This window comes from Physeter macrocephalus, chromosome 17, assembly GCF_002837175.3.
Source record: "Physeter macrocephalus isolate SW-GA chromosome 17, ASM283717v5, whole genome shotgun sequence".
NCBI lineage: Eukaryota > Metazoa > Chordata > Mammalia > Artiodactyla > Physeteridae > Physeter > Physeter macrocephalus.
This window is the reverse complement of record NC_041230.1, coordinates 30,469,850-30,488,219: the sequence shown is the minus strand read 5'-3', so window position 1 is coordinate 30,488,219 and position 18,370 is coordinate 30,469,850. Positions and strand designations below refer to the sequence as shown.

Genomic DNA, 18,370 nt, shown 5'->3' with positions numbered 1-18,370 from the left:
CGGGTCACGAACCCATGTCCCCTGCATCGGCAGGCAGACTCTCAACCACCGCGCCACCAGGGAAGCCCAACCCAAAATATTAACACTGATTTTTGCTACATGTTGATCTCTGACATGAAGATGAAGATGATTTTAATTTGTTGTGCTGTAACATATTTAGCAAATTCCCTTCAATTTACAATTCCCTTTCTAGAAAAGAAAAAACAACAAAGTTTAAACTTTTAGCAGCCAGCCCTTAAAAATATTTTAAATGATTTTTATCCTTGAAACATTTCCTGCATTCTCTCTGTGAGATACTTTTCTTTCCTCACCAGATTTGGGAGGGCCAGAAATTTAGTAGAACATACGCCAAACAGGTGACACCTATAGATCAAAATTGAGTCTGGTTTCACCCAGATAAAACCTGCATCTAAGCCAGACTATTTCTCAGTTTCTCATGAAAACTGGGAGACTGATTTGTACTGCATTTCTCATAATTAAATAGTATTATCCGCTCAGTTTGAACAGGTGTTCAGTAAATATAACTAACATTTGTTAATAGTTTCAAACTTGGGCGAAAAATGTGTGTTTTTTCAAAAAATCTCCAAACAATGAAAAGTGCATCTTTTTAGGGTTCTCATTTTATAGATGAAGAAACTGAGAATTTCAGAAGTAATCACACAGCAGCTAAAACAGGTAGCAGCTCCAGAATTTTATCTCATGTCTATATGCTTTGAGATTTTCATTCTTCTTCAGTCGATCACAATCCTTCCTGCTGAGAAATCTATATAATATTCTATTTTTGCAAATCAACTAGATCAGTCTCCCTGATTAAAAGTATAATAATACTAATAGTAGACTGTCTGAATTCAGACACTCTAGTTCCCAAATTACGTCTTTTCTCCCATGTGTACTAAAAGAAGGTTTCTCAACCTTGGCGCTGCTGTTATCTTGGGCTAAACAATTCCTTTGGGTTGTCCTGCACATTGTAGGATGTTTAGCTGCCTCTCTGGGTTCTACCCACAAGATGCCAGTGGCATCCCAACCCCAAGTCATGACATTCAAAAATGTCTCCAGACTTTTCCAATTTTCCCTGGAGGACAAAATATCCTCCAGTTGACAATCACTGGCCTAAGGAACCCAACCGGCACTTGAAACTTTAGACAGGAGTTTGCATCCTCTTCTCTTTAATTGAAGTCATTCCACAAATTCTAAAAGGATCCTTTCTCCCATTTGAACCCCATTAAAAACTCAGATCCTTTAGCATGACAAACTGTGCTTTCATAATACTATTCTCCTCTCTAGGAAATTTAATAAACCTCACATTGCCCATTTGTAGTTACATTTGTTAGGTGTTATTAGGCAATTTGACAAGAGTCCCTCTCCCTATGTACAGGTGCCCTGAGCATCAATCTTAAAAACAGAGACCTGGATTTTAATCCCATATGTAACATTCATTAGTTGTGCAATCATGAGGGAGTTAAGTTCTTTGATGTTTTCTTATGGGCAAAATAAGGACTATAAGATCCAAACAGCAAGGCATTGCTATAAAGGCTTCCTACAAAATACCCTCAAAATAGGTATACCTACAAAGTAGTGACCTTGAGCCAGTAGCTTAATTTCTATGACTCAGTATCTTCGTCCGCTGAATGGTAGTTCAGACTATAACAGTAGTTTGAAAATCATGGGGCTGAAAGTTATTGCAGGTCCCGTGACAGTAGGAGGAGATGAGTGATCATGGCCTATTACTTTCACCCCTAATCTTTCCACTACAGCACACTGGCTACCTTCTGCTCCCTCAGCACCCGTGAACTGGCTACTCCTGCGCATAACAACCTTCATCCTTAAGTTCACATGGCTCATTCCCTCATCAGCTTCAAGTCACCTTCTCCATGAGACTTACCCAAAATAACCTGTCTAAAACACCCCTCCCCAGCCTAGCACTCTTAGAGAGATGACTCTGCTTTGTTTTTTCCCTCTTATAATAATATTATACTATTAATATTATCTTTATAATAATACTGTATATATTATGCTTCTTTTATATGTTTTCTCCCACTGGAATGTAATCTCCTTAAGGGCAAGAGTCACCTATTTTATTTAACCCAGTACCTAGAAAAGTGCCTGGCACACATTAGAAATATGTTAGATGACTAAATTTATGGGAAAGCAACTGCTCCATCTCCAGCTCTGACAGAGAGGGTCTGTTTTTTGCTATTTTATATAACAGGGACCCATGGATGAGTTTCTATGGGAGTTTCCAGAGGCTCTTTCTCTGTTTCAGAAAACTAGTCTTAGAACTATTTATTTCTTAAGTTCTTTTCTTGTACCTACTTTGCTCAAATATCTCAGCATATAACACAATCACCTATCAACACCCCAATTCTGACATTATACTTATCTTACTGTTTCACTGATTTTCACTTTGATTTTAAGTAGCAAGAAACTTTTTAAAATAAAACATTTTATGGTAAACACATTTGGGGAAGCTGATAAAAGTTATATTTTATTAATGCACATTTATTTTATAAATTTGAAAGTATTGATATAACATTACAAAGTCAATCCATGAAAATAATGAGATCTTTTCAATGAATAAAATCACTTGAAATCAGGAATTAAGCATGAGAACTACCAGCCTCAGCTAATTTATTTCCACAATTTTTTTTCTTTTACAATATTCAGCACCTTGAATCACCTAATTAAGTATTTGTAAACGGTGATATTTATTAAGAGCTCATCTGCTATCTCAGAACCCTAATAAATATCTAAAGGGCATAACAGCAGAATAGCAGGAAATGTGTTTCAGTGCTGAAAAACTATAAATCTTTTAAAACTGACTGCATTACTGCATTCCTAATGACAAATAAGATATGAAGCCCACACAAGCCTGAAATAAAAAAATAATGAAGAGGACTTCCCTGGTGGCGCAGTGGTTGCGCGTCTGCCTGCTGATGCAGGGGACACGGGCTCGTGCCCCAGTCCGGGAAGATCCCACATGCCGCGGAGCGGCTGGGCCCGTGAGCCATGGCCGCTGAGCCTGCGCGTCCGCTGTGCTCCGCAACGGGAGAGGCCACAACAGTGAGAGGCCCGCGTACCGCAAAAAAAAAAAAAAAAAAAAAAAAAAGAAAGTCTCCATATAATGAAAAGAGCAGTAAACTAAAAAGAGATTTCCTGCAGGGAAAAGAGTTATTGACTAGAGGTGGAGATGAGGAGAGCTCAAGGCATTAAGGCAGAGTGTGGTAGCAGGAATGGAGAAGAGGGTGTTTTGAATCCCAACTCAATTGGCATTAGTGGGTTTTTTTTTTTTATTGGAGTATAGTTGATTAACAGTGTTGAGTTAGTTTCAGGTATACAGCAAAGTGATTCGGTTATACATATACATGTATCTATTCTTTTTCAAATTATTTTCCCATTAAGGTTATTACAGAGTATGGAGCAGAGTTCTCTGTGCTATACAGTACGTCCTTTTTGGTTATCCATTTTTAATATAGCAGTGTGTACATGTCAATTCCAAACTCCCAATCTATCCCTGCCTCCCACTCTTCCCCCCAGTAACCATAAGTTCTTTCTCTAAGTCTGTGAGTCTGTTTCTGTTTTGTAAATAAATTCATTTGTATCATTTTTTTTCTTTAGATTTGGCATTAGTGTCTTGAATAAACCATTCTCAGTTACAGGGTCCCTTGGATCGGCAGAGCGATCAAGTGAAAATAAAGTGGATGCTGATGTCTAAGCTCTCTTCTTTTTGTAGACTACCTGAGCCTAAATAAAATAAGATTAAATCAACAGAGCTTGAAAAATGTGTATGTGTATATCTGTGTATATGTGCATGTATGTACGTACACAGTAAGCATATGTGATGTATATGTGTATAAATATGTATACATTGATGCACTGCAAACATATATCTCTGAAACCCTATTCTAGTGATACCTGAAGCATCCCATATTCCTCTACAGATGAATACCCACCCTACCTATTATAGGAAGGGGGGTATATTTAATTATTCAAGTCAACTTGTGCAAGGCTATTCCCTTGATGTTACATTTCATGGCTTGTATTCACTTTACTTAATGTGCATATTGGACATAATTCTGAAGATTATATTATGCCTAGGACATGATTTTTCAGTTATTCACTTGCCTTATATCTCTTGCAGAATGAATTGGGATTTAGTGTTATAAACAATTATGAGTTTCACACTTTATGCTTATAACAATAGAATATATATTTCTTATATCATTTTATATACTGATCAATGAATAGAGAACATATAATTTTATCAGTTGACTATGGCAGCTGGTGAGTACATTGCGTTTTCATTCATCCTCCAGGTAATAAAAAATAATGAATACATCACTATACTTTACTGTCTTACATAAATGTTTCATGCAGTTAAAGAGTTATAAAGTCAAAATAAAATGTTAATGGCAGAGAAAGAAATGGCAAGATATTAGAAGCGGTGTTTGTTTTTCTGGTCTGTTATAAATAAGGGATAAAAAGAAGCTTCTACTTCGGTCTAACTGTGCTGGTGTTTTCTTTAACTAGTCTAGGGATCAGCACACTACAACCCAGGGGCCTAAACAGGCCCATGACCTGTTTTTGTAAATAAAGTTTTATTGGAACACAGTCATGCTTATCTTTTTATGTATTTTCTATGACTGCATTTGTGCTACAATGGCAGAGGTGAACAGCTGTAACAGAGATGGCAAGGCTTGCCAAGCCTACAATATTTACTATCTGGCCCCTTACAGAAAACGTGTTCAGACCCCTGGACTAGTCCATCCCCTGCCTCCTAGAGGGTGTAGAGCAAATTTTCTTAGGCAACTGAGAGGTCCTGAAATGGCCCCAGCACCATCACCATTAAAGTGTGTGTTAGGCACAGTCAACACTCCCCCATAGCCAGTTCACCTGTCCTTCAAGAACATAGAAAAGCACACTCGCAAGCCTATACTATGGCTGTCTGCCTCTAGAACCCTTACTTCCCTTAACAAAAGTACACCTCCAGCTGTTCATGCCTGCTGAGGCTTCACTGTAGCTGCTGATGTTACTAAGGCTGCTAATGCCTGGACCCAGGTTGCTGATACTGGAGACCAAGGACACTAATGTCTGGGTCAGTGATGCCAATATCACATGTTGGGAACATGGCAGATAACTCCACTAATGATGCTTCCACAGTTGCTGCCAGAACTTCTGTTCTTGCTCATCACACAATGAATACTGCCATTGGGATGCTACATGTACCACTTCCTGACCCTTGTGGCCCATGCAAGTTTTGACAGCACCCAATGAAAAGTAGACGCAGATAGCTGATTTAGTGTTCACTTTGTTTAACAGCCAGTTCATCTAGGACTCACAGAGTCCAAGAGGATAGAGATGGACCAAATCCCTCCTCCTTCTCCTGAATGATGCTTTGTCATGGGACCAAATTTCCATCTCATTCTCTTTCTCAGTATGGACTCACCCCCATGCAGTACCTAAGACCATCACATAAATTAGTATCAGGAGGTTCTCCCACCTTCTGACTCAAAGGTCCTCCAGACTGATTCAGGTTAAGGTATTTCCCAGCATGACGATGGGGTAAGTTGGAACCTGTGCTTTAGCCAATGGAGTTTAAACATCTCCCTGGATTCTATCAGCCACAGTTTTCTGCTTGATGCTTTGGATGACCTTCTAAGGAAGACTGCCTGGCAACAATTGCATTCTAATAAGTGCTGGGTGGTGGGGGGAGGTTTTCATCTTCTGTGCAGGGAGGGTTGTTAAATTCAGTAGCCATCCTCTGGCAGGGGCTGTGTCTTCATGAACTCATGGGCATGTGTAGTGAGATACAGTGAGGTCTACCAGGGGTGGAGAAGCCTGTCTCCTACTGGACATCTGAGAACACAGGTGTGTGGAGATACTATTATATATGACAAGAATGCTGAGTACCTGTGTAGACTGGACTGTTACTAGATAAAAGTTCAAAACAACTTGGATTTAATTTGTAAATGTGCCCATGAACTTATTTGACCAAACCCAGCCTGGGCTTTCAAGGGTAACCCCCAACACTGCTTTCAGATATTCAGGAAAACTATAATTTATTCCTGGGAAGAGAAGAGAAATCTTTCTCTTGAGGAGACCCCTAGTTTTCCTAGAATTCTGGATTCTTTTCAATCTGCTGGCACTTTTTCCTGTCACACACTGCAGAATGTTTTGGAATTGTGATAATGTGCTGTGCAAGCATGATGTGATAGCATCATGCCTTTCGCATCTTAACACACAAACCGTAGGTTTCCTTGTTGCTCGTGAGAACTAGCTTAGTGCCTATGCAGGTGCCCTGGCTGGTCCCTTGGGGGTCCACTGACTTTTAAACTGCAGGTGACCAGGTAGAGATTGACCATGGATTACCTCATATATTCTGGCTTGCTACATGGATACTTCCGTTGTGTCAGAATTCAGCTTTCCTGGTAACTCCCCAGGAGAGCTGCTGCAGAAGGGCTGAGAATAACCCAGTTGACACACAATGGGGAAAACTTTGGAAATGAGAGATAAGAATCCATGAATACATTCTTTTCCTTTCTCCCCCCTGACTATTTAAACAGAAAAAAAAGTACATATAGACATCTGGAAGACATCTCATGAGAATAAGCAATCAGCCCCACTTTCACAAAGCTGTAACCAACTAGGCAATGGATCCCTTCATACTTGCCTTTTCTCCTTTCCCACTTAATTTCCTTTTTAATCTCACTCCTGCTTCCTAAAAATTGTTCTCCTCGATAAAATATTAGCACATAGCTTGTGCCCCAGGCTCTGCTTTCTAGGGAAACCGTTCTAAGACAATCCCCAACAGAATTTTATTTTGGTAGAAAAAGCATGTGTAGTTCAAATGGGTAGCACCTGAACCCGCAAGGTTTTAAATAGGATATATATCAGAGGGTGTAGGGAGGTGATGGGATAGGAGAGAAAAACGAGACAAATTGACTACTATTCTGCCCTTTCCAGTATGGAACTCTAAGGCTAAGCCCTGAACTTTCCTGAATCTCAGTTACCCTGACCCTAAAAGAAGGAAACTAATAGCTTCTGGGCAGTAAGAATGAGATGAGATAATAGATAGGAAGTAAGATAGAGTATGTCAAAGTTAATCTATAGATCCTGGAGTCAGACAAACCTTGGTTGGAATCCCAGATCCACCTTTTACAAGCTGTGTTAACTTTGGCAAGTCAATACTTAACCTCAGCATAGCACTTAGTTCATAGAATCACTGAATTACAAACAAAAGAATGTATGCAAAGTGCTTAGCACAACGCCCCGGAACAGAGCTGCCACTAGATGTTACCTGTTCTTATCTTTTAGATTACTTGTGATGCTTAAAGTATCATACAAACAATAGTTATTTCTAACCGGTTATAACTTTGATAATTTTCTTTTTCATAATATGCATTTCTATCATTTATACTAAATGGAAAATATGTCTTCTCCAAATGAAATGATTTCTACAATGGGCATAAGTAACCAGATTATAGAATTTTCTATTTAATTCTTGTACTTGTGTCACAGTGAGAAGCTGTATAATGGAATTTGTGGAATTGAAATAAATATAATATGGAAATGAAACCAAAGATTCAAGAAGCTCCTTTATGTGTCAGGAACTAGTTACTAAGAAAAGATTTTTCTTCAAGGAGCTTGCAATTCAGGAAGAAAGACAATAGAGGCAATCTTCCTGACTGTGATTGAATAAATACAAAGTATTATACCAGACAGAGACATCTAACCTAGTTGTGAGTAGCAGTGACCGACTGGGATGCATACAAACAACTTTTAATAATAAAAGCCAACAAAGGAAACAGACACATTTTCCTTATTATTTTGAAGAAAAGAAATTTTTAAAAAAAGAAATGGTTTGGTAAACAAAGTTGAGACAGTCTATCTTTAACTCCATCAAAGACCAATCAGAACTTGTTATCTTCAACCAGGAAAAAGTTTAGGAGACTGAAAATTTGGAGAGGAATAGAGTGTTAGAAATAGTCTTTCCACAATAATAATGCACACTTCTGGGGCTTCCCTGGTGGCGCAGTGGTTAAGAATCTGCCTGCCAATGCAGGGGACATGGGTTTGAGCCCTGGTCTGGGAAGATCCCACATGCCGCGGAGCAGCTAGGCCCGTGAGCCACACCTGTTGAGCCTGCGCTCCGACATGGGTTTGAGCCCTGGTCTGGGAAGATCCCACATGCCGCGGAGCAGCTAGGCCCGTGAGCCACAACTGTTGAGCCTGCGCTCCGCAACGGGAGAGGCCGTGACAGTGAGAGGCCCGCGTACCGCGATGAAGAGTGGCCCCCGCTCGCCGCAACTGGAGAAAGCCCTCGCACAGAAACGAAGACCCAACACAGCCTAAATAAATAAATAAATAAATTTTTAAAATAAGTAAATAATAATGCACACTTCTGAGTGCCATACATTTCCAGAATCTTCTTTACCTGAAGAACTGGTTAGGAAGTATGTCTAAACTCCTCTTGTAATCTCTTGTGACACAGAATGAAATCTATATGTTTAGGATGAGCTGAGAAGATGGTCTCAGCTTCAGAAAACCCACAAGAATTTCTGCAAAGTGATTAGACAAAAAAAAAAGTCAATGATGGCCTACATCTCTAAATACAAGGACAAGTGGATGCTCAACAAATAATAACATTTGCCAGGGGCGGTAATGAAAACAGTCTCTTTCATGCTGTGGAAACAGCAGTAAAATATAAAAAGATTAACAGGTGTTCAATACAGACTACTCCCCTGAATTTAAGTGGTTTCCTTTCCTCTGCCTGGGGGATGAAAAAACTAAGTAAAAGCACTCATTTACGATTCTTAAGAACATTACTGTGAGGTAGAAAGTAGAAAACAATAGATTATTTATCTTGGTAAAATGAAGACTATAGAGTGTATGAGCTTTTTGGGTAGAAAAATTTTTTTATCTCAATTCTATTTCAAAAAAGAATCAGAAAGATTCCTTTATATTATACAGATCTCTAGCTCACCCTGCAGGGCAAAAGATATTGGCATTTTTATTATGATTAGTAGTAGTAGGTAACTTTCATTGGGAGCTTATTAGGTGCCAAAACTATGCTCAGTGCTTTATATAACTTATTTTGATTTTCCTAGAGTTTAAGACTAGGATTGGTGGAGGGGGAAGGGGGGGAGAAGATTTTTTTTTGGAGTGGGGGTCAATCCTTGGAAAGCGGAGTGAGCAAATGAGGGAAATGAGATGAGGAAGGAGGAAAACCTAGTAAGAATGCTCTATATAGATCTCTGATTTTAGCAACAAGGTCTTGACCTTGCCAAGGCTTCCAGGAAGCATGCAAAATTACTTCCATAATTGTTCTTCCGAACAACAGGAGGCTCGGGGGCATTTATTTCCATGTAGCAACAAGGAAACTCCCAAGGTTTGGAGAAGGCCTTGGGGCAAAACACAGGAAGATAAGCAACCCTTGAGGTGGGATGTGATCGGTATGAATCAGAATCGTCCATCAAAGCTTTGGCTGAAATCAGAGGTGAGCCAAAAAGAGGTTGCAACGGCAACAAGACAGTCTGCGATAAGACTTATTTTCTTTAATCCTGACAATGCCCTATTATACTGTTATCATCCCCATTTACTGATGAGGATATTAAGACCGAGAGAATATAATTTGCCCAACTTCACACAGCCAGTAAATGGTAGAACAGGACTTCGAACCCAAGCCGGATGATCCTAGAACGTCAAGTCTTACCTCATTATCAGCGACCTCATTATCTAATTTCCACAACCTCTTATCCAAGAGACTCATATTCATTTTCCAAGTATGAAACTCATGGCTAAATAGACTTCCCTAACACATCTTTAAGAAGCAGGTACCTTGGGGCTTCCCTGGTGGCGCAGGGGTTGCGCGTCCGCCTGCCGATGCAGGGGAACCGGGTTCGCGCCCCGGTGTGGGAGGATCCCACGTGCCGCGGAGCGGCTGGGCCCGTGAGCCATGCATGGCCGCTGAGCCTGCGCGTCCGGAGCCTGTGCTCCGCAACGGGAGAGGCCACAACAGAGGAAGGCCCGCATACCACAAAACAAACAAACAAACAAAAAAAAACAAAACAAAACAAAAAAAAGAAGCAGGTACCTTTAGGATTGAGTTGAAGTTGTGACTGCACTCAGGTGAGAACTGAGTAGAGAGCTTCTGATGAGAGCTTCTAATAGAATTATCCACCAGGATTTCTGGATTGGCCTCCTGGGGTTATTTGCACAGGAAAGATGTTCCTATGCACAAAGGCATGATTTTTTTCATAATAATCACATTTACATTAAACTCTAGGCTAGACTATCTCCATTATGGAAATATGAGCATCATATTAAGGGAACGAAGTGAGCTGGTTTTCCTATTCCACTGAGAAAGTAACATAGGTTAAAACAGTCCCTTGGGTTTGTAAGTTTTGAGATGATGAACAATTTTTAAAAGTGAGAAAGCAAAGCCTACTTCACTAGATGGATGAGTAAGAAAGGCTGTAAGTTATTTTTTTTTTCATGTGTAAAGTTATTTATTGTAGCATTGTTGGCAAAAAATTAAAATAATCTAATTGCAGTGGTAAGAATAAATAAAGTTTGGTCTTCTTTGTACAGTGGCGTTTAGAGGTTAAGATAAAAGAATTAAATATTCATGTATAAATCTCAACAACAAAATGTTGAGTGAAAAAGTAATAGGTAGAGTATGATACCATTTAAACTTAAAAAAAATATGGAACACTTCACGAATTTGCGTGTCATCCTTGTACAGGGACCATGCTAATCTTCTCCGTATCGTTCCAATTTTAGTATATGTGCTGCTGAAGCAGGCACGGCTGTAAGTTACGAAAGAAAAACAAGATCCCTAGAGAGGTAGCCAACAAAAGAGCTCTCTAGGGTGTGTTAAGTATTGCAGTGCATAGACTCATAAGTGAGGTGACTACATACATATCCATCAGATCAGGTATACCCGAAGGTAAAAGGGGTGCTATTGATAATTTCACTGAATCGACACATGTAAACCTGGACCAGAATGTACCCTATTCATAGGTCAAGAGGACAGACCTGTGTTTTTCCCATTGCTACGGTGACGTGAGACTCATTTTGAGTGGCTGCAGATTCTTTGGCCCTATCCCTTAGTTGCTGTAGCAGAATCTCAGGTACAGGGCTCCAAATTTTGAATTTTAACAACACCTCCAGGTGATTCTTCAACATACTAATGTTCATGCACCAGTGACTGAGAGAATCAAATTCAATGTTTCTGTATATATGTGTGCATAATTCACATAGAAATTTAAAGACTAAAATAACTCAGTGTTATGATTAAGACCACAAAAACTGGGAGGAAGACAACTCCGTTAATCTCATGTATTAATTAATGTGTATGGTACATATTTATTGAATCCCCAGTAATTATGAGTTTGATAATAGGGGAAATAATGTAAAAAATTAAAAAATAATGTACTCCTTGCTTTCTCTGAATGTATAGTCTAGCATGGGAGGCTGTAGAGTAATAACAATAATAAAATAAACAATAATTACAATTCATACATCAAGGATGATGAGGGGATTAAGAAGTAACACTAGATTATAAACTTCCTGAGGACAAGGAACTCTGTCTGTCATATGCCAGAATACACTGCAGAGTGACCAACCATTCTGTTTTGCCCAGAGCTGAGGGGTTTCCCAGGACACAGAACTGTCAGTGCTAAAACAAGGAAAGCCTGGGCAAATCAAGACAAGCTGATCACCCTATTAGTGAAAAAGGCAATCAGAAGAGAGTCTAATAAAAAGGAATATGTTACTGAAGAAGGTTAGCAGAAGGTATTCACTTATATTGAGGTCTATCATTTTTCACGTTCTCCATACACATCATCACAACAAGGGTCTAAGCTAACTGACAGAAGAGTAAACTGAGGCTCAGAGAGGTTAGTTACTTTGCCCTAGATCCCACAGCTGGAAATGGCTGAGCTGGGCCTGGGATAAGAGTCCAGGGCTGTTTGAATCCAAAGGCCCCAAGGGCAAGGAAAGATGAGGCTCTAAGTTCTTTGCTCAAAACTTCAGAAGAGGCAGAAATGTGGACTTAACAATTGAATTCTTCATCCTGGGAAAACCAACCATGTTTTATTTAGGGAGAGCCCTTTTGTTTTTATTAACACACACACATGCCCAAGATAGTTTGCTTGCCTCCCTCCGGAGCTCCCTTCCCGCAGCTGCTTTGAAGATGAACAGAGGCTCCAGAGAGAGCAGAGCTGTTTCCAGCAGCTGTTTCTCAAACACCTAACTTCATTTCAGATCAGAGCTGGGGTGTGAAGCTCTTAAAACCTTTGCTGCTTCATTCACATGAGAGCAGAAGCATCCAAAACGACCAGTGCCTCACCAGCAGCCTATCTGAATGCCTCTCTGTGTACTGGGTGCCTCAGGCACAATGTGGTGTGGAGCTGTCTGTTAGCTCTACTTGCAACGTCTCTCCCCCTCACGCCCCTCTCAGAAAGGCAAACCCAGAAAGGAGGCAGTACCTCACTCAAGCTTCCTCTTCCTCTTGCTTCCCTCTATCTCCCTCTCCCTCTCCTTTTACATTTTATGATTAAGAAGTATTTAAATTCCAAAAAGAATGAGAAAAATGACACGTTCATCCTAAAATTGCAAAATTAGCATTTTGTCATATCTGATGAAATCCTTTTTTGGAGGAAATCAGATGTTATAGGTAGGATGAAAACGCTTCACCCCTGCCCAAATGCATTTCCCTCTTTTTCTCCCCATCAACATCATTAGAAAGTTGGTGTGATTGTCTCCATTTGGGTTCATACGTTTTTATTAATATGTATATGTCCATAACCAACAGGAAATAATATCGTTGGGTGAGTTACCCTTTCACTCTTCATTAATAGTATCATCCTGTATACCACTATTTAGATCTTAAATTTTTATTGAATCTTGTTGTTTTTACAGGTGCAATCATGGGAATACATGACAAATTAGCACATTGATTCATGTTGCTTTATGGTATTCCATCACAAGAATAGTGCACAGTGTCTTTTTATTAACTCTCCAGTGTTAAATTATCATTTTTTACTCCCTCTTGCATTTCTGTACTTCTACAGTAAACCTATGAGGTAAATTTTACTTTATGATCTCCATTGTACAGAGAAGAAAATCAAGGATGAGATCAACCAAATACGTCAAATTTATACCACTAACAAGTGAACCACTGGAATCAAGAAACAGGTTGGAGGAGCCTTAAACTATTTGTTTCCCGTATACAAGACTCCACAAGAAAGGAAGGAAAAGCAGTTACAGTACCACATCAACATTGGGTTCAAAGGTATTCGTTTTCCACGCTTGTATCTACAGGGCTTAACAGGGTACTTGCAACTAGGGGGTGTTAAACAAATATATATTAAATCATTGAGCTGAAAAGACATGAAGACCAAGTCTCAGGAGGTTCTAAGATAAGTTTTCAGATACACAGCCCTGGAGACAAAGAGCCCTGGATCTAACATACAGAATCAAATACGGAACCAGAGAACCAAAAAATGTTGAGAGAATGAGAAACAGTTGGGCGGGCAGTACGTAGCAGTTGTATATCCCACCTATACAAGCCTGAGACAAACACCTGGGATCTTACATGTCATTAGTGGACACGTAAGTGTTTGAGCCATTTACACTCAAAGGAGATGGGAGAGGGCAAGCCCAGGAATTGTCACTGGGTCACGGAATAGTACCACATTTTGGAAGAAAGCAATTCTTCTTCTCTTGCATAAAGTAAACTTGCTTATTTAAACCATCAGTTTCTTCTACCATATAACCCTAAACATATGCATTTTTTCTTCCGTCTCAGTGCACAGGACCGGTGCACTGAGTTATGAACATAAATGGCTGCCACTCACAGCACTTGGTCTGTACACAAATGTAGGATTAAATGAGATACAACACCTAAGCAATGGGTACAGTGCCTGGCACATAAAAAGAACTGAATTCAGATTCACTTCAACAATACTGTAAAGAGGGAAGGACTCTCCTTTTATATTTGAAGACTAGAAAAACAATTTCTTCTCTTAATAATGAAGAAATTAAGTGACAGTGAGGTTTATTCGGGGGGGGGCAACAACCCTGAGATGCAAATTGTATTGCTGTTGCTGATTATTTTTCTGAACATCACATGTGTTTATAATCTAGTAAACTCATGCAAACCTCTTTAACCAGAACCTTTTTTAAAGCTTCCTGAGAGACTTAATAGACAGTAAGAAGGAAATCCGTATTTTTCTCAAAACAGTGCTCAAGGCAAGCACATTTTACTATTTTTCAAAACCTAATGTCTCCATCCAGGGAAAACAAATTGAATTACTCTAGAGCACATGTGGGGCATCAGGCTCCTCCATACATCAGGGACGCTAAGCACTCTGCAGTAAACGGCACAGATAGGATCCTGCTGCCTGGCCGTGGAACTCGAGAGGAAGGTTTGAGTGGTTCACTGTTACTGGGGTTTATAAAATCCCTCTCTCCCATCCAAGCAATTTGCTCTTCCAGATTGTATTTTTGAAGCATATTTGGGTTTTAATAAAGCAAGTATCTAAGCCACATTGTAAAATAGACTCTCAGTCATTCAGAACTGTGGATTTGACACTGGTATCCCCCAGTGATAGACTGACATAATCCAACCACATAAAAGTCAAAGTTATGTGTGGTGTGTGTGTGCGTGCACGTGTGTGTGTTGAATCTCAGCCAGAAACTGGAGAAAGATCAGACCCAATCCACATACCCCAAATTTGAGGAGGTTTCAGCAGGAAAGGAAACACTGATATCATCAGTCTCATCTCAGATGCAAGAGGGACCCTCTCCAACTTGGCAAAAATGAAAGTAAGGCTATTCATTCTCCCCGCCAGAGTTACAAAATATTCCTCATATTTCTCATGTGGGTTGAGACCTGGACACTAAGACAGACTGAAGCTCAGATGGCCTGGCAGTTTGAGGGTAGGGTCTTGTTAAAGTCCAGATGAGAGAGGGGTGAGTGTCTTAGCTCAGTAATTCTCAAACCTGGCTGCTCACTAGAATCAACTGGGAAATTTAAAAAACTACCTGATGCTCAGAACCAAACACAGACTGCAGAAGAGCTGCAGAGGAGGCTAAGCATTAGTATTTTTTAAAAGTTTCCTGGGTGATTCTAATATGCAGCCAAGGTGACATAAGTAGATCTGGACACAATAATTTTCCTGCCCAAGAGTAAACACATATTGCACCCACAATGAGAGAAAATGCATTGGCCTTTTTACCATCTTGAACAAATTTAATCTATACTTATCTGTTGCTATAATCAAAGGCCTGGCACATATCAGGAATTCACTCATAATTAATGACTAAATGAATGAGTGAACACTAGCTAGCAAAAATATTACACTAAAATAAGCTTGCCCTTTACTCTGTGTAACTAATGTACTGCTCAAAACCCCTAAAATTTGCATAATATTTGATGATTCACTCAACTCTTCATAAATTATCATGAAGAATTCATGAAAAATCTACAAAGACATAAGTACAAAGTACTCATCACACTGCAGTACAGAGATTCAATAAGTCAATTATGATATATCCATGCAATGGAATTCTATGCAGACACTAAAGTAATGTCTTGAGTTATTTTTTAATATAGAAATCTGTCCATGATATATTATTGATAAAGAGCACATTAAAAACAGCATGGATAAAAATAATAATTTTGATTTAATAAATACATAAATTGTGTGTTTGTGTGTGTGTCTACAGAGAAAAATCTGGTAGGCATAAACACTAATGCGGTTAACTATGAAAGATAAAAATAAAGATGATTTTCCGGCTTCCCTGGTGGCGCAGTGGTTAAGAATCCGCCTGCCAATGCAAGGGACACAGGTTCGAGCCCTGGTCCAGGAAGATCCCACATGCCGTGGAGCAACTAAACCCATGTGCCACAACTACTGAGCCTGCGCTCTAGAGCCTGCGAGCCACGACTACTGAAGCCCACATGCCTAGAGCCCGTGCTCCACAACAAGAGAAGCCACCGCAATGGAGAAGCCTGTGCACCACAATGAAAAGTAGCCCCTGCTCATCGCAACTAGAGAAAACCTGCGTGCAGCAACGAAGACCCAGCACAGCCAAAACTAAATAAAACAAAATAAATTAATTTTTAAAATAAATAAATAAAGATGATTTTCACACTCTTCTTATACCTTTTCTTTATTTTTCTCAACTCACATTATTTTAACAATTGCAATTTCTTGGTATGTAATTTTTTTTCCAAAGTTCGGAGCAGCTCTAGCCATCCCCATTCCAGGTCCATCTTGATTTCAGAACCCTCACCACTTGCAAATACAGTCAGACCAAGATACAACAATGGAAAGGGAGAAGTGGATCTTTAGTGCCCTGTTCATACCTATGGGTCAGTCTCCACTATTTACGTTGGCCACCACCTCCCGCAAGTAAGCTCCCATCAGAAACTGATAACTTAGTTTAACCTAGTACATCCAGTTATATCCATAAAACCTATTTCTTGAGGACATCTGCTTCCATATGTAATGGGGCTAGGTTATCTGGTATAACTATTTCTTAATGCAAATTAGTTTAATACCTAATCTGTCATCATTCACAGGGATAGTTACTTTTTCTTTTTTTTTGGCTGCACCGCATGGCTTGGGGGATCTTAGTTCCCCAACCTGGAATCGAACCTTCACCCTCGGCAGTGAAAGCACAGAGTCCTAACCACTGGACTGCCAGGGAATTCCCCAGATAGTTACTTTTTGAAGCAAATATCAAAACACAGAAACACCTCTAATGTGACATGACAACTTTCAGAAACAGAACCATGGTAAGAACTGATTTCTCCCTGATAGGGGGAGAGGTGACATTGTAGAGGAGAGAAGTAACTACTAACAATAAGGACAGCCAGAAATGTTCAGATGCTTTCTGTGCCTGATACTGTACTTTGTAGGACTGATAGTACCTTGTGGGATTAAGGAATATAAATATTATAAACAACAGATAACGTATGTACTATTACGATACCCATTTCATAGATGAGAAAACAGAGGCTTAAGCAGCTTAAGACTTGCCCAAGGACATATAAACAATAAGTGGCAGAGCTGGGATCATACTGCAGGTGCTCTGGCTTCGGTGTCTGTTCTCTGACCAACTATGTCACAGACTATGCAGTTTCTAGACCTTCTAAAATCCACAGCTCAACTTGATTCAGTCCTCAATACCAATTAAGTTAGTTTCTGGGATAGGTGGTATTACTGGTGAATAAAACTTGATTGGGGTCCTCTAGAGACTTCTACTGATGTAGCAATTTATTCCAGCCACAGAAGAAGAAAACCAAAATTCTCAAGTATCGTTTACCTTCTAGACTAGTGGTTGTCAAAGTGTGGTCCCTGGACTAAGTACCACCTGAGATCTTACTAGAAATGCAAATTCTTAAGCCCCACCCCAGGCCCACTGGATCAGAATCTCTGGGAAATGGGATCCAGGATCTGCGTTTAAGAAGGCCTTCCAGGTAAGAAGCCCTGCTCCAGGCACCATATCATATGTGTCACAGGAGTTATCTCATTTAATCCTCACAGCCAACTTTTAATGTCAGCTCATAATTCCAGATGAGGAAACTGAGGCATGGGTTGCTGAATTAACGTTCCTCAAAAGGCATAGTTAGGAAGAGATAAGGCTGGAAATCTAACCCACTTCTGTGAGAGGCTCCCACTAAGGTAGAGTGAATGGGATAGAGCACATCTTTTGACTTTGCTACTACTTCAACACAACCTTCTTTGTTTGCAGTGTCAAAAAACATTCTACAAAGGTGTATCAAGGAATACAGTTTAATGGAAACTAAGATACATGTGGGCACTTATCTCATAATAACATTCTGCTTATGAAAGGATGCTATCGTGTAATTAGACACCTGGAGGCCAGGGGGAAAAAAAGTGGCTCTTATTTTAACTGCTTCACAATAGTGGAGAGCTGTCAGAGAGTTATTCACACAACAGATGCTCTGAAGATAATGTGCTGATTCTGTGGGTTGCTGCCTAACCCCACTGCAACAGAGCCTCTAGTCCTCATACACAGAGACATAAGTCCTCCCTAAGCAATGTCTAATGCTTGCAGCAGAACTATAAACCGAAGCTAATGGGAGAAAATGCAACTGCTCCTTTCAGATTTTCTGAAAATATTTGCCTGCAATGTTTTGTGCAACAGAGACTGCATGCACACACGAAAAGACAGTATTTATTCTGCCTTGGCTTCATTTGGAGAGCCAGATTAGGGAAGGTAATCAAGTACATTTCACTTTTACCTAGTAAATAAGTTAAATGGTCCCTGCGGGTTAGTCACTAAAACTTTTATGGTATGTTCGTCAATTACCAAACAGCTTGAACAAAGCAGA

The 18,370-nt window shown here is 39.8% G+C and overlaps 1 long non-coding RNA gene and 1 other non-coding gene across 2 annotated transcripts in view; both read right to left on the bottom strand.

The window, feature by feature from the left end:
- Positions 1 to 18,370, bottom strand: part of LOC114484016 (uncharacterized) — a 739,540-nt gene that overhangs the window by 539,684 nt on the left and 181,486 nt on the right. The gene's annotated exons all lie outside the window — the stretch shown is intronic.
- Positions 10,697 to 10,803, bottom strand: LOC112065236 (U6 spliceosomal RNA). Its single transcript, XR_002891916.1, has one exon. It is a non-coding gene; the product is annotated as a U6 spliceosomal RNA (small nuclear RNA).